The sequence below is a fragment of the Styela clava genome, chromosome 8, assembly GCF_964204865.1.
Source record: "Styela clava chromosome 8, kaStyClav1.hap1.2, whole genome shotgun sequence".
Lineage (NCBI taxonomy): Eukaryota > Metazoa > Chordata > Ascidiacea > Stolidobranchia > Styelidae > Styela > Styela clava.
The window spans coordinates 11,579,830-11,595,457 of NC_135257.1; the positions used below are offsets into that span (position 1 = coordinate 11,579,830).

The following is a 15,628-nucleotide window of genomic DNA, read 5'->3' on the forward strand; positions in this document are numbered from 1 at the left end:
ATCATTTTAAACCCATTGCAAAGCAAACAATGGAATTGTAGCAGCTATTAATTTTTAAGGGGCTGTACTTGGTTATTTTGTCATCACAAGTTAAATGTCCCGAGTTCAAATCCCACGTCCACAGCCACATCTGTAGGGTGCAATCAATTGGGTAGGAGAATGCGCCGACACTATCCCTTCAAAATAAAGCAGCTCCTTAAATGGCAAAGGCTGCTGTTATAGAACCTTGTTCAGAGTGAAACGCGTATAAAAAGCGTCGTAAAAATGCAATACAAAGTCCAATAAAATAGCAAGGAATCCGACAGCAATTGTTACGAGTTGACTAAAGGCCCTCTTTTGTTTGAACCTATTTCAGTTCAAAGACGTAATTTTAAACGCTGATAAAGTTGAAAAACTTTTCCAAGAAAATGAGTCTAGTGGGAAATGAGTCGCTGATCTCAGGCGCGCTAATAAGTACACAAATGGAAATGTCACAAAAATCGAAATTGGTGTGAAACGATGATAAACATGGAAGAGCTCGTAATTGCAAATGAAAAAGATTCCGGAAAGATCTAACCACACCACACATTAGAGGGGAAAAGACGGATCGCGCAATCGATATCCAGCAAACAGAAAAATTTCAGAGCAAAAAGTTTAAGGTTGAATAAACGTAAACTTTATACATTTCAAGCGTAAAAGGGCGGGGTCGACAGCCTGATACCAAAGGTGGCTTGTTGTGAAGTATAGGGGCAAATTCTTCGAGCTATTTTTAATCACATTTAAGACAAAAAATACCCTACTATAATGCCATTTCGGCGCTATAAGAGATCTTTAGATAATATGGCCGTATTAGAAAATGCCGCCAAACATTTTGCATCTTGGGAATCCAACTTCCGTGAAAAACGTCATTAATTATTTATAAGACGTAAACTAAACGTTACGTGCGTGCATATGGCGAGACTGGCACGCACGCAAATAAATTCTACACGGGAGACTTTGATAAACTATGAAGAGATTTTAGCAGATGGAGATTTCCCTTCATGGACCATATACGTTCACGATTCGATAATTTTTTACCGATAAGAGACGAAAAATGCGACCAAGCGCGAGAATGAATTAATACGGAAGAAATATAAATAGGATAATAAATATGATTACAATAATAGAATATCGACGTATCACGCAGGGAGATAAATCCCAGGCTATCAATCCACGAGGGAAAATAAAATTTGCATAATTGAATACGCGAGGAAAATGAATATCGCTTATTAATATTATATAATTTATCCTTTGCGGATGACTTGACACCATATGTCACGATCAGTAAGCTCTGATGACAAGAAAGAACTGCACCCTGATTTAATCAATAAAATGGGTCAACTAGAAACAAGTGCAGAAAGTGGAAAATATATTTGAAAAAAAAGTCCAGTACAAAACAAAAATTACGTTTTAAATTGGAAATTTATCATTCTTCGACGCATAAGAGTTCAAGTTTCATCGTGAATAGTCCGTAATTCGGGTATCTGTTTCTATACCGCATACGCACTCCTATTATACACGCATAATCATGAAGAATCAAGTTAATACATTATCTATAACAGTGGTTCTCGAACTTTTAAAGTCCCCTTTTTAGAATTTGTCCAAGTCTCGAGCCCCACCTCAAGAATAACTAGCTGACAAAAAACTACAAATAACAGATAGCAAGACGAAAGTATGTTTTATTCAAAAACACGTTGAAAATACGTGGATGGAACATAAATGATGAAATAAATGAAAAGTTATAAAAACAAATAAGGCGCGCCTCACGCCCCCTCAAAAAATGGTCTACGCCCCCCCTTTGGGGCGCGCCCCACCGGTTGAGAAGTACTGAAGTATAATATGAAAACTGTGATCGACAATAAGGATGACTTTACTGTGTACTACATCGCCACTAATTTTCTGACCTTTCATCCCTTATTCTGATTGGCTCACGCTATGGCCCTATCTATATCTAGTTATAGTATTAACAGTAACCTAAGAAAATAAACAGAAAAAGCCGAAGCAGTAACCAACCTAGAATATAACCTTTAGTAATTGGACAACAACAAAATTGTACCATTTTCAAGGAAGATATTGAAATAATATTTTCTGTGTTAAGACTATTATTAGGTTGCTGAATAAATCATTCCATTCGTCTTTGAAGCTTTGAAGATAATTAATCTATTATTTCCGTGACAAATTTATTTCATGGGCATAAAATTAACGCCATTAAGTTACATTTTTTTAAAGGTTTAGTTTTATTGTAAAATGTTTCGAAGTAATCCAATTTAGACTTTTTTTTATTCCTCTTTTCGAGTTCACCGACACTCGCATAGGTTATGTAAGTATATTCACAATTAAATCACAGATCTTTTGTAATTTGAAATGATAACAACTAATATTTGTTGAATTCTGTGAAAATCGTGGGCGCAATTGCGTTGTGGTTATAAGGGCATTGGTTGATAATATTGGGTTATAACTAAGGCTGGGCATTTTCGAATATCTGATCATTTCAGAATCTAATCGAATATTTTTTTCGAATCGAATCTCGAATACCTGGAAGATATGTAATTGTATATGATTTTTCACTGCAATGAGTTCTCCAGCCACGTAAATTACTGAAAACATGTAATCTATCACTCAGACAGTTCGCTGCGCGTTCACACACAATGAGAAACATGTTTCATCAATAACTCACTCGGAAGAAAACAATCATGTCAGAATTGTATTTGGAAAATGTGGCTTGAATAAAAAAAAATGAGGAATTCAACTTGACCTTTATTGGACAAAAAAACAACAAGATGGCTGCGATTCGAAATTCTCGTCAGAATCGATTTGAATAATTTACTAAACGATTTGAAATGCCTAGCCCTAGTTAACAGGTCTAAAAAATCAATTGTTTTTGGCATTGTTGACTAAACTAATTTAATCCATCATTTTCCTATAATGGTATTATTTCCTCTCATTAGCGTTTTCCATGTGGTAAGATAAATCCAATAGTTAAATACACGATTAGTTATATATACCTCATTAACCTACGCAATCATTCCTCATTTTGATTCTTAATCTAAATTAATTTATTTATTATTGTTGAATCACACATCCATTTTGTTCAATAATAGTATACATACAGCAGTGGTTCCCAACCTTTTTCGTTCAATTCTTCCCCTCGCCTATTTTGTAACTCTTCGTTCCTACCATTCTATGCATAAAAAGGGTATTCCCGTAGTATGTAAACCAAGATGGCGGACACCGGAACGTAGTATGTGTGCCCATAATTTCAGGTACAAATACTACGGGAGTCACTTGGCTGAAATAAGGAAAATTGGAATAAAATTATGGCCGAACCCTGCCTGGTACACCTGGTTCCTGTGTCCGCCATCTTGGTTCACATACTACGGGAGCGCAAAAAAATACTTTATTTGTTATTTAATCGAATCTTACCTAGTGTTAGGGGACAGTCGCACTTCCCCTTTTGTACAGTTACAATGTGGACATTAGTAAGTATTATAGTAATAATAAGGAACTAAAAAATATCACTAATACTACAGCAAATACAAAACAAAAATTACTTCCCCAGAAAGGTAAAAATTCGGAGGAATTCTTCCCAGCTTCGGGAACGTGGGTATTGACTGATGTGAATGACATTTTTCAAACGGCAGAAGTCTAGAAATACGGATGACTTTTTGGTCCCTGGAAACTGGCACGTGCATTCGACAAGCAGTAGCAAGCAGTCGAGTAGCATTAATTAATAAATAAAGTTTAATATGGTTGTTTTTAATTGGTCACAGCGAATGGCAACGAATCGATAAAAATGGCGGGAGTATGACTCTTGCTGAGAGTTCTACAAGAGCGTTACATTACTGGTGTGGAATCGGCTGTTTTGTTGAAAGGTAAAATAAATTATCGCCATCTAAATGTAGTTATACCAGTGAAATGGAAAAAATCCAAACAACAACAGTCTAGCAAAACGATCCTTGTGTACACTTCGTACCCAATAAATAAGCCAATGGTGATAGACATTAACAATATCAAATGCCTTCAAATTTTTGGTAATGAACATTGAGAAAAACGTTAGAAATTTTGAGATAAGTATGCTTACTGAAAAATGTCAGTCGTCCATATTTTGAGGAAACTACCACCTTATTGTTAGTGCGGTCGATGTTGACATTCATTTCGGATGTTGACGATTAGATTATTATTCTGGGGTTGGTCGAAGAAAGTAAAGATAGAAGCGCATGCAGAGGCTCACGTATTCATGAATGCTATCTATTTCTAATTGGTATCCTGTACCAGGGGTTGTCAAACTTTTGACGTTATGGAGCCCGTGGAGAGGTTGACTATTATTTGCGGAGCTCCACAATAAATTTATGAGAATAAAAACAAACCAAACAACAAAAAAAAAAATTAAAATTAAATTAAAAAATTATTTGCCGTTCAATGTACCTGAGTAAATTAAAATTACTTTATTCAATGACTCTGATTTATTCGTTGCTTTGTATTTAATATAAGCTAGAAATAAATCCAAATTTCACAGACGAATTATATTGAGGCTGTAAATTTGACACTCGACAAACATATCAATAAAGTAGTGTCTAATTGTGGCAACAAGGCGGTAAATAAAATATGGCATTATCTATTGGAACTTGTAGATAATGTCATATTTAAATTATCGCTTTGATACCACATTTCGACGCTACCATTGCCAAATTTTATCAATGCCGTTATTGCCTCTTTGGACAGTTACAAAATTAGCCAAGTCAGTTTTTTAATAAGTGAACGAATAGCTCGCGGAGACCCCAGGCTTTTCTCACGGGGCCCAGAACCTATGTCCTATAATATACAGCCTACCCTAAATAATTGGTATTATTGGGATAATACCATATTGAACACAATGCTAAGTTGCGAACTCGAAAGTGGAGACTCGGATAAAAAAATTGGAACATAGAAATCAATTAAATAGATCCTACCAGGGACGCGCAACCGTTTATGGCAAAGGGCGAAAAAGTAAAATTATGACGCTGAGGGCCAAACCATCGAACAGCCATCGTAACTAGTAGATTGCTTTGTATCCTTTTATAAGTGCTCAGACAAACCACATGTTTAGCGTTGGACAGTGAAGTATTTCAGACATCTCTCAGAGTCAAACTTTCGCCATTCATAAACAACCTTCTCATATTTCCCGCAACATTTTAATTTACAATCGAAATAGGCGCTCATTGACTGGTTATTATAAAATGCGTCAATCAAAAAAATGTTTTGTGATACAATAATTTTACGCGAAACACCTGAAGGTCTTTCACGGAACACCGGTTAAAAATCACTCCTCATGAAATCATAGCTTGAAACTGTAACGACCGCAACTTACCGATCCCTAAAATACATCAATACAATACGGCACATGAAAGTGGCGTCAAATCAATTTTTCGGTCTGTAATCGTCAAAGAAAACAGTTAAAGGGCGTTTACGTTGTACGTAAATTTCAAGTTCAAGGGAGCGTCGGATTGTGAATTATTGGGTGTAAATACCGAGCATGTATAGCATGAGTCACGATGATAATGAATTAAATTAAATCGAGAAAATTGAATACCGGAACAATTTTGATTTTGTAATATTAACAGGTAGTACTGCATCAACAAGTGTATGTGGGATTGGATGAGTGAGCATTGTGATTAATATCAATTTTGAATAATTTGGAAATATTTTGTAGCGAAATTTCGGCATTTGCCAATAAATTAACACTGATGTTACAGCTATAATATTACTTTCATTAGCTGAATTAACATAATATGAATCGCGATTTTGTTTGAATAAAATTCCCACATCTTCCCACATATGAGTTATGAAAATAAACAAATACATTCAGCGGACCCTGGTATTAACGAAAATTCTAAATTTAATTTATGACCAATTTATTTTTCATCTAAAAGGTTTCGCAATCGGAATCATAGTTTGACTTTCGTGTGTGTGAGGGGTTTGGCATAATATTTCTCTTGCCTTTGTCAAAATTATTTTCGAATTGCCAGACTAATACAAACTCAATTATCTACTTTTCAAGTTCAACCGACTAATCGACTGTGAAATTCTTGCGTTACAACCGCAGAAACCGCACGATTATTACTGGAATGGGACTAGGATTGGGAGTTTTGAGTAGGGGCCATCACATTGATTGTGTATCATATATCGATGCAGTTTAAGAAGGTGTTTTCACAATCTTATTCCGAATTGGGTTTATCCAATCATATCCACCATAGCATAAACCTCTTCGAAGTTAGTGTACTTTATTTAACAGTGAAACATTTCGCGTGATTGAAGTTGCCCTCAATAGGACAAAGTTTACGAACTTCTTCTCACGGTATGGAGATCTACTTACACTCAATTTTCATATGAAATGAACCGAATAAATTAGTATTAAAGCTCCAGAAGAGTATGATTTTCACGGTGGACCACCACCTTCTTCATGAAAAACCATGTTTATGTCCTATTTAGCAGGAAACGTAGTTTAAAAGGCTCGCCAATTTTGAAGACTACGTTATCGTACAAGAGTTTCAAATAGTGAATTTGGGATCAGAGGTCAAGTGGGAACGACCATTAGTAATATCGAACGACTGTCGAGATGAGGTGATTACAGGTATATAGTCCGTATACATTACCACCACGAATTTGTAATATACGTGAATTCATATTGATTTAAAGCAATCCAGATTATAGAAATCTAATTTTGCTTAGTTCACAATCATATATCGTTTTCATCGCTCATATAATATTAAGCGCATCTACAGTGCAACATAGATCATAAAACGGAAGATTTATTTATCATTGACTACGAGTGACATGAAACGATAGCGAAGGGTTTAAATGCGTTAGGGTAGAACCTTGGAGATTTTTTTCAGAGGTGGGAGAGATACAAAACATGCATATTATATATGTAAAGTCTACAATTAGGATGATTGAGACAATACAACGCACCTGGGTCATAAATTCACTCACCCTTGTCGAAAACAACACAAACTATTAATGAATTTGAGAATACGAAATAAAAGCATTCATGAATTAGTAATGGGACTAGGATCAGGGATAACGTCTGTACGTTCCCTTCAAGTACAGGACTTAGCCGCGGTTGAAGAACGCGGTTGTAGATAGAAAAAAAGACGGCCGTGGGATCTGGTCTGAAACAGTATTTCGACAATTTGGAAAGGTTAATATTAATAATAGCGGACGACATGTAGGAATAAAAATAGATAGAATATCACGAAAAGAAAAGTCTGCAAGAAGTCGGGTTTAGAAATAGTTCGCGAACAGCAATGTATATATCCGAATATTTACTGCATCTTTTTGGTTTATATCAATCCTACTTTTCGAAGAATGTTCGTCTGGAGTTGAAAACCAAAGCTCAACTCTGCACAGTAAATATTCTGTGAGTATAATTCTTAAAAAGGATAGTAATATTAGTCACGCGTAGACATGTATTTATATATAAAGGGAAGTGTTCTACTGTGCGATCAATTGGTTTGAGGAATGATGCTTCGAAGTTGCTAAAATCTTATACATTTCTAGATGAAAATAGATATAGAAGTAGTAATGCAAAACAGATTTATTGTGGTAAAATAGAGAGTTATAGGAAATAACAACACCATATATAACACATCAAAATACCGTCAAGTTCATTAATTTGATTGTTGCTATCCTACCAACAAATTTTGAACGTAGAAAAAAAAGATTGTCTGAGTAAGTCCGACTTCGGTTAGACAAAACGCTACAGAAATATATTTATGTTATCATGTTGCAAGACTTTTGAATTACTCGAAATAGTTGTCTTCACTCTTGCTGGCATCTTTGCATTATATGCATACGAGTAATACGTCATTATGATTATTAATTATTTACCCAACTGCAACAGTGATTTGTTTTCAGCCGGTTTGCCTTACAACTGATATGACACTTTATAAAAAAAAATGGGTATTAGATAAAAATTTACTATAGTAAAGTATAGCAACTTGAAACGTATCTTTCATTGTCAGTGATACTTATATAAAGCCTCTCTTATTTGGCATTGGATGAGAAAACAACAAAAATTGACACTTCGAGTAGTTTCTATATAATTTAGATTGTATTGGAGATTTACCGTCGATTTGTAAAACAGACTCTTTATTAAAGTGATTTGAGAGTTTAAAACAGCTAAAACGTCATTAAAATGTTTTATGGTATTCCAATTTTTTGAGTTAGCTCATTTTTGGCTTGTTTGGTAGTTTAGATAAAAAATATTTTGTGGTGGCGTGGGTTCAACGTTCCAGTCTTTGAGGGTTGCGCGCCTGAAAAGGTAAACCCGCTTTGAATACTCTTTATTTATGCAACGCAACGACGAACCAGAACGATGAAAATCCTGCAACGAATTCTATAAATTATATAGTTTCGAAAAGACGGTTAAACTGTGCAATAAAGGAAAAAGCCAACGTTTTGATCATTAGGAAATACGACAAAAAGTTGATGAATTTTTCTTACAGTCTAAGAGCAGATTCAAACAGTGGGCCGTTAGACGGAAGCATGAAATGGCAGTAATGTTTTGGTTTAAATAATTAATTTGATCTCCCTCGAATTGAATAAACAATTGATTTCATTTACCATCGGAACCAGATGTTTGAAAACGAAATACACATATAGTATTTCAGGCACAATGCTTTTTGGTTTGATATAATATGAGATAAGTATTTTAAATATGCGATTATTGCTTTAAATTATGAATAGGCACGTATCAGTGAGTATAATATAAAAAATTAATTTTTGGCGAAGGAAAATATTGGAGATAAAATATAGAATGAATATTATACGAGAACTGAACGCCCATAGAATTAAGTGCTTCTGGAAAAAATATACCCATGTGCTTGACAAGAACAAACAAATAAGTGGCTGTTTCATAATATGGAATTAATATCTGAATGTCAATGCAGCGGTAATTTCTATAAAGTGCAAGTCCGAACCGAACGTGGAATTGCGAGGCTGAAATTGATTATTTTTCCAAAAATTCTTGAAAAATCGAAAAATATAAATGACTCAATCGATTGAACATAGCAGATATTGAAAAATCATTAGTTTGTTTATTTCAAATTAAAATCCAAGCCTATTTAAAAAGAAACAACAACCAGACTCACATAATATAAGGTCGTCTAAGTATAAACAAAGCTTGTTTAGAAAATCTGACTGATTGATAATGCAACAAGAATAGAAAAGACTTAAGGCTTGAATAAATATTTGAATATAAACTAATTCAGACTAAAAATAAATATTTAATTCCTTAATAAGAATATCGAATTTTACAGGGTTTGGAAAATCCAATTTGCTTACAAATATTTTTAGGAACATTGCACATATATTTGGAAATGCGCTTATATCGAGCGACGCTTGACAAAAAATTCAATTAGATGTGCAACGGATACGAATAAAATGACCGCGATCATTTCATTATAGGGTAAATGGAAATAAAAATAAAATGACACACTGACAGAGAGATAACTGACAGTATATGTATGTTGCAATAGTAAGTCTTTTGACTGATTTATTTTAAAACAGTAAAATTTTTCAGGAGGAAGATATACTGACATTAATTATCTTTATACATTCCGTGAAGTTTTAAACTAAAATGAAACGCAGTCGTCAATTAAGTAATTTTAGAATTTGGATTGAACAAACCAACATTATAAAAATACTCCCAGTCTTTATTACCGTGTAAAGAGGTAGTCAGATGCCGTCAAAGATGTGATGATTTTGAATATTCTAATTGGTCTATTTGGACATTTACGTATAATTCGGACCTCAATTGAAAAGTTCTGTGCTTACAGCCATCTATAAGTGGATAAAGTCATCAGCTAGTTTAATTCACCGTCACGAAAGTTTGAGTCATCAACGAGATTTTTCCGCTATTTTTGTTACCACGTTGAAAAAATAAAAATTATAGGTTCTTAGCTTTTTGCAATGATATCCGTTTTGAGAAACTTTCTTTCACGTGCCGCGGGGTATGGCACGCAAGTGCGTCGTCTTACCGCACTTGTGATGATTGATAAAATCGTAATATAAATCACGTGAATATGAGAAATGAAGTTAAATTTAATTATGCAGCACGTTGATTTTGTAATTAACTAGAAGAGCTAGAGACAAATGAGTTGAACATGCGAGCGAGACTATTGTTACGGCATGTTTTGTATGTTGTGTACGATTATTCGTCTTGTCAACGCTTAAGAGAAAATTTCCGTTAAAAAGCACTTAAAACAAATCGACAATTGAAAAAAAAATTAGAGTAGAGAGTTGGTACAATATGGGACTTTGAAAAACAAAATTGCTATGACTAACTAGTTTTAATGGCTTTACTGGCACAGAGAAATAACAAAGCAAGCTTGTGGATATGCCGAGAAATAGAAAAAGACGTTACTCTACGCCTCTAAGGGGGTAGTCAATATTGCATATTGAAGGCTAATTATTGAATTAAGAAAAGCTTAATTGAGTTGAATCGATTTAGACCGGAATGGACTTGGGATATTTTCAGAATGAATCACACAAACAATGGCTCTAGTAATGTTTGTTTTGGAATTTTGACTCCTCTACGTGGGTCTACATAGCTATTTATATGGATTGTGAAGATTGCTCTTTGTTTGATAGTTATTACATATTGTGAATGTTTCTGTCTGGGAAATTGTACCGTATATTGTTTTTTTGTTAAGTTCATATGGAATAACATATCTTTTCCAATTTTGTTCCAAATTGGACAAGTGTGAAATTAGGGAAAAATCCAGGCAAGGTAGGATGCATATATTTCGCGTCTACGTCATAACATATCGGACAAGCATCCCACGGGACAGTTACTGTCAATTATTCTATTGTCGCCCTTTCTTGCGGTTGTTTTCGAACTTTCTGAGTTAAGCTGGTAAAAGTTATTATTGACTTGTAGTGCCGGAATTATTTCAGCCCTAATTGACACGTGAGGTCACTCAGACAACAGTAGTATCCGCCTATCAGAATTCCCAACACGAAAATGACTAGTATATATCTAATGAAAAACAAGAGAATAGCTTGCATGTTTGCTTACGATCATGTTATGATGTCCAATTACAAACATAATAGAAATAATAGTTTGTTGAGAACAATAGCATGAATAGGGATCTTTGTTATCCGAAATAAAAACGCAAAATAATTGAGTTGGACGTTGGTGTCACATATGACGAGTTCGCCACGGTTCGCGCGTAGGGCCTACTATCTTATTGCTTATAATTTTCACCGAGCATTTCCACGGGAAATAACCCTGAAACTGCTTTCATTCTCTATAAACCAGTACTTGTTGTTGACTTGGTATTGCAACAATAAATCTGGACTATGTAGCTTTTGGCATCCGTGGTCGTTCGCGACTGTTCCAAGAGCATGGAGAGGGATCATTGTTATTCGAAATAAAAAAGCAAAACAATTGAGCTGGACGTCGGTGGCAAATATGACGATTTCGCCAAGGTTCGCCCACAGGACCTACAATATCATTGCTTATAATTTCCATCGAGCATTTCCACGTGAAATAAGATCTCATTCTACTTAAAATTTGAATAAAAAATAAGAATTACTAGGGCGAACTCATGATTGCTTTATCAAGGGGCGAACTCAGGTTGCCTGCCCACAGCAAAAAGTCATATTTTGTGTCGTGAGCTGTATCGCAAAGACTGAGCATACAAAGAGTGGCCCAACAACAGCAAAAACTTCATATGGGAATGTAATTAAAATCAGAGTTAAATTATTATTTTTTCGACCATGGGTTTCCGTCCACGCCGTCAACGTTAATTGCGTTTCCGTGCAACGAATGTCGTGGAGGCGAGCGCTTGACGTATCTCCAGGGACCCATCACCTGTATTATTCGGAAACCGAGTTATAAGCAATTCGACAACGAGTTTAAATTGCACCATAATGCGTTGAAGTCGTATTATTAATGTCAATAGTTAATTGCTAGACGGAAATTACTGTCGGGAATTTATCTATTCCCGTTCCGTGGCATGGCTGTCACTTTCGTTCATTGCAAATGAAACATATCGCAACCAATTGCAGCAGGATAATATTTTGTGGTCGAACAAGCGGACTCGTGGCAGCCTATAAGTGAAAATTCTGTATACGTACATATATGTTAACTCACTCCTTCAGGCTTTATTGCAAAACAAATATTTCGAGCAGATCTAACACTTATTTATTCAAATAAATCTAATCAATCTTGAGCTTCTTTCAGGAAATTATAAAAAAAAATGTTTCAAAATATATCATGAACCTGAATGAAATATTATATTAAAAATATGTCATGATTTCAGAAAGTTTTGGAATAAAACATTAATTCGATGATTCGATTAACAGCATTAATTCCAATTCTCGTTTCAACTAAATGCTTTGAACACCACTAGCCCATGTACCAACTGAAAAGGAGGTACAGCTTTGTGTTTCAACATAGCCATGAATAAGACAGTTTGAATGGATATATAGAAGACTGCTTAGTACACGCGGCGAAGATTCCGTTAAAAGGGTCAAGACAAGTTTGAAATAATTTTCAAAAAAATTATTTTTGTGTGAATGATAAGCTCGTCCTATTATTTCCGGGTATATTATACACTTTTACCCTTAATCGCTTTAATTCTCGAAAGCCTTACCATTGTAAGTCTATGTTTAGCATAAAGAAGGGGCATCGTGGAGTAAACACAGATCAATGTGGTATTATGGTACACAGACAGACAATAGAAATAGAGTCAGTTTTGAGGATGAACTCAAACCAGAAATATGACTCTTCCAGATATAATTGATATTGTGTAACACAGGGAGCATTGCAAAACAAGAAATCTTTCAACATCATGCGTTTACGCCGCATTTCCATAAGTAACGATAATGACGTCGCGTTGTTTTCGCTGGGGTCCCATGGTCGCCGGTTCACCACAATGAGCCAGTGTCATATTATCGCGTACTTTGATCTTGAGATGCACTCGCATGGCGGTGATGCGCCGATACTTTTGATGTGAGCATACATCAAAATATTTTGCACACTCGTTGTAAGTGCGCGAAATATCCGGACATTAAAGCGACCAAAGTCGACATCTTGAAAAGCGAGATACTAATCGCTTTGCTGATACGATGATGACACGTAACTTGAGCTATGCACACAATGTTTTGCCGGAAGGAGGATTTTATGTGACGGAATCTTATTTACGTGAGTCAGAATCGTAACTTTAAAATTGAAACCGTTGCTGCTCATCAGAATATTTCACTGTATATTGATTGTCGGCCAATTATACCTGACAAATCTATTCCGTATAGGTGTCCAAGAAAACGGCAAACTACGGCGTTTTACTTCGTTAGTTCATGACATTGATTTAAAACACTCAAAAAATATTAATTGGGAGGAATTGTTGGCATAAATAGTGGAATCATTTTATACATCAGAGGAAGCCCGATTTAAGACATTAAAATTTTTGACGTGACCGCTGATTCACGACGAATTGTGTACATGGAAATTGCGTAATTACTTATATGATTCTTATGATATCGTTCCCTATTTTGCTTATTGTTTATATGAGTCTATGCTACTACCCACCTAAAGGTGGGTAAATGGAAATCTATCGTAACGCTTCCTTTTCGAGCGCGTTCCTGTCGCCCATGACAGGCCAAGCAATTTTTGCATGATTGCCGAAATACATTACAGCTGCTTTGTGGATTAAGTTTAATTGATGCTATGCATGCGATTTTCAAATCAAAATCAGAACGTATTAAGACATATTCCCATGTCGACGTCTCATTTTTCTAAGTTTATTTTATACTTAATTTGACGAGGGACGCTGCATGCTTGCGTACAATCTCGGCGATGTTTAGGTTTTTTGTTTACTGTTATATCTTCAGTTTAGACGTAAACATATTTGAAGCGAACCTCCCAAGAGAAAGGCTTTTCTCAAAACTGACTACATACCCCGACTTCCGACGTTGCGCCATATGAAACGACATTAAAAATGATTATACCAACAAACGCAGATTTGTTGGACAAACGCAGATTTGTTGGTACTCCCGAAGTATGTGAACCAAGATGAAGGACACCGGAACGTGATATGTGTACCAGGTTAGGGTTAAGCCTTAATTTCAGGTACAAATACTACGGGAGTCACTTGGCTAGTCCCCGAACTCGTAAAAGACTAAAACAAGGAAAATTGGAATAAAATTATGGCCTAACCCTAACCTGGTACACATACTGCTTTCCGGTGTCCGCCATCTTGGTTCACATACTTATGGAGTACCCATTTGTTTTCATTTTTATGAAGGATTTTTAACGCTTTTGATGAATTTATAGAGGAAAAGGCAGCATTAGTTGGGCCGAAAGGTTCAATGGGCAAGCAGTATGTCCTAATTTTTTGTTTGGATAAAAGCAATAAGTAAAGATGTTTAAAGTATTTGATCTTACTGTAGTGTTGGAATTTATGAAAATCCAAATAAAAAATAACTTGTTATTAGTTATGCTAGACCTAGGTTTAGTGAGGTAAAGATTTTTAATTATGGAATATATCAAAACTTGGTGGTATAATGATAAAATAAAAATAAGAAAAATGAATCAAAATTTCCGAAGATTTATTTGCGTTTACGAATTTATCGTTGAAATTTCACATGGGAATAAATTGAAGACAAAAATCAATAAATTCGTGTTATTGCAATAATTAGGACACAATTGTTTTGTTTAATAAAATATCTAATGAGTTGAATTAGTAATATTTTCAAATCACGTATCTAATAAGTATTATTTATGCTCGTACGTCAATACGAACTAAAATCCATACTGTACTGAACTCAAGCCATGTGTCATTACCTTTTACCTAATACATTTCAGAAATCTTTTTCTTCAATTCTAGTAATTTTTGCACAAACTGACAGTTGCAAGAATAATTAGGTATTCTATTGATCCAAAGGGACGGTGCCGCTTTTCATTGGTAAAATGACAAAAGGCCTTTGAAAGCCGTAAATAAAATTATTTCAAATCGGTTTTCAAGAAAGAAGTATTTGACAAAAAAAGAACTTTAAATCAAATAAAATTAAGTCAACGAGGTCGTTGGCGAGTCGCCTGTTACAAAGCGGCCTCAAATAGACCACCGTGTTGATATATCGCAATTTACAGTATAACAACATGCACAAGAGATTAAGACATAGAATTTATCAAAAAGAAAGAATTCCTGTTTAATTATCGTACAATTTTGATGGAAGAAATAATCTTGACTCATATAGAATTATTGTTACGACAACGCGGAAATGTGCAAAATATGAATAGTTATTGGTCAAATCGGATTTTGATTGGATCGGATCGCCTTTTGCTTTTTAGTATTCATGCTTTATGAAGTGAGTGAGCGTCGTATTTTACGCAAGTAAATATAAAATGTCATCACAAAATAATTTCACAATTAGTGTGCAGTTGACCGTTGTAAAAAAATGGAAAATAATCCTTTCCAGCCCGCGTAATGACCCATGTTCGTAATGACATGCAAAAAAGTCGAAGATAACCCGTATATTACTTTCTCACATACTGTGAGTTTAATTCGATTGAACTCATTTCTTTTGAATACTCGGGACGGACGTAATTATTGCGGGCAGTAGAAAA

General features: G+C 35.0%; 1 protein-coding gene across 1 annotated transcript in view; it reads right to left on the reverse strand.

Annotated features, from left to right (window-relative positions):
* The window catches only part of LOC120345865 (uncharacterized), a 51,897-nt gene that overhangs the window by 9,660 nt on the left and 26,609 nt on the right, over positions 1–15,628 (reverse strand). The gene's annotated exons all lie outside the window — the stretch shown is intronic.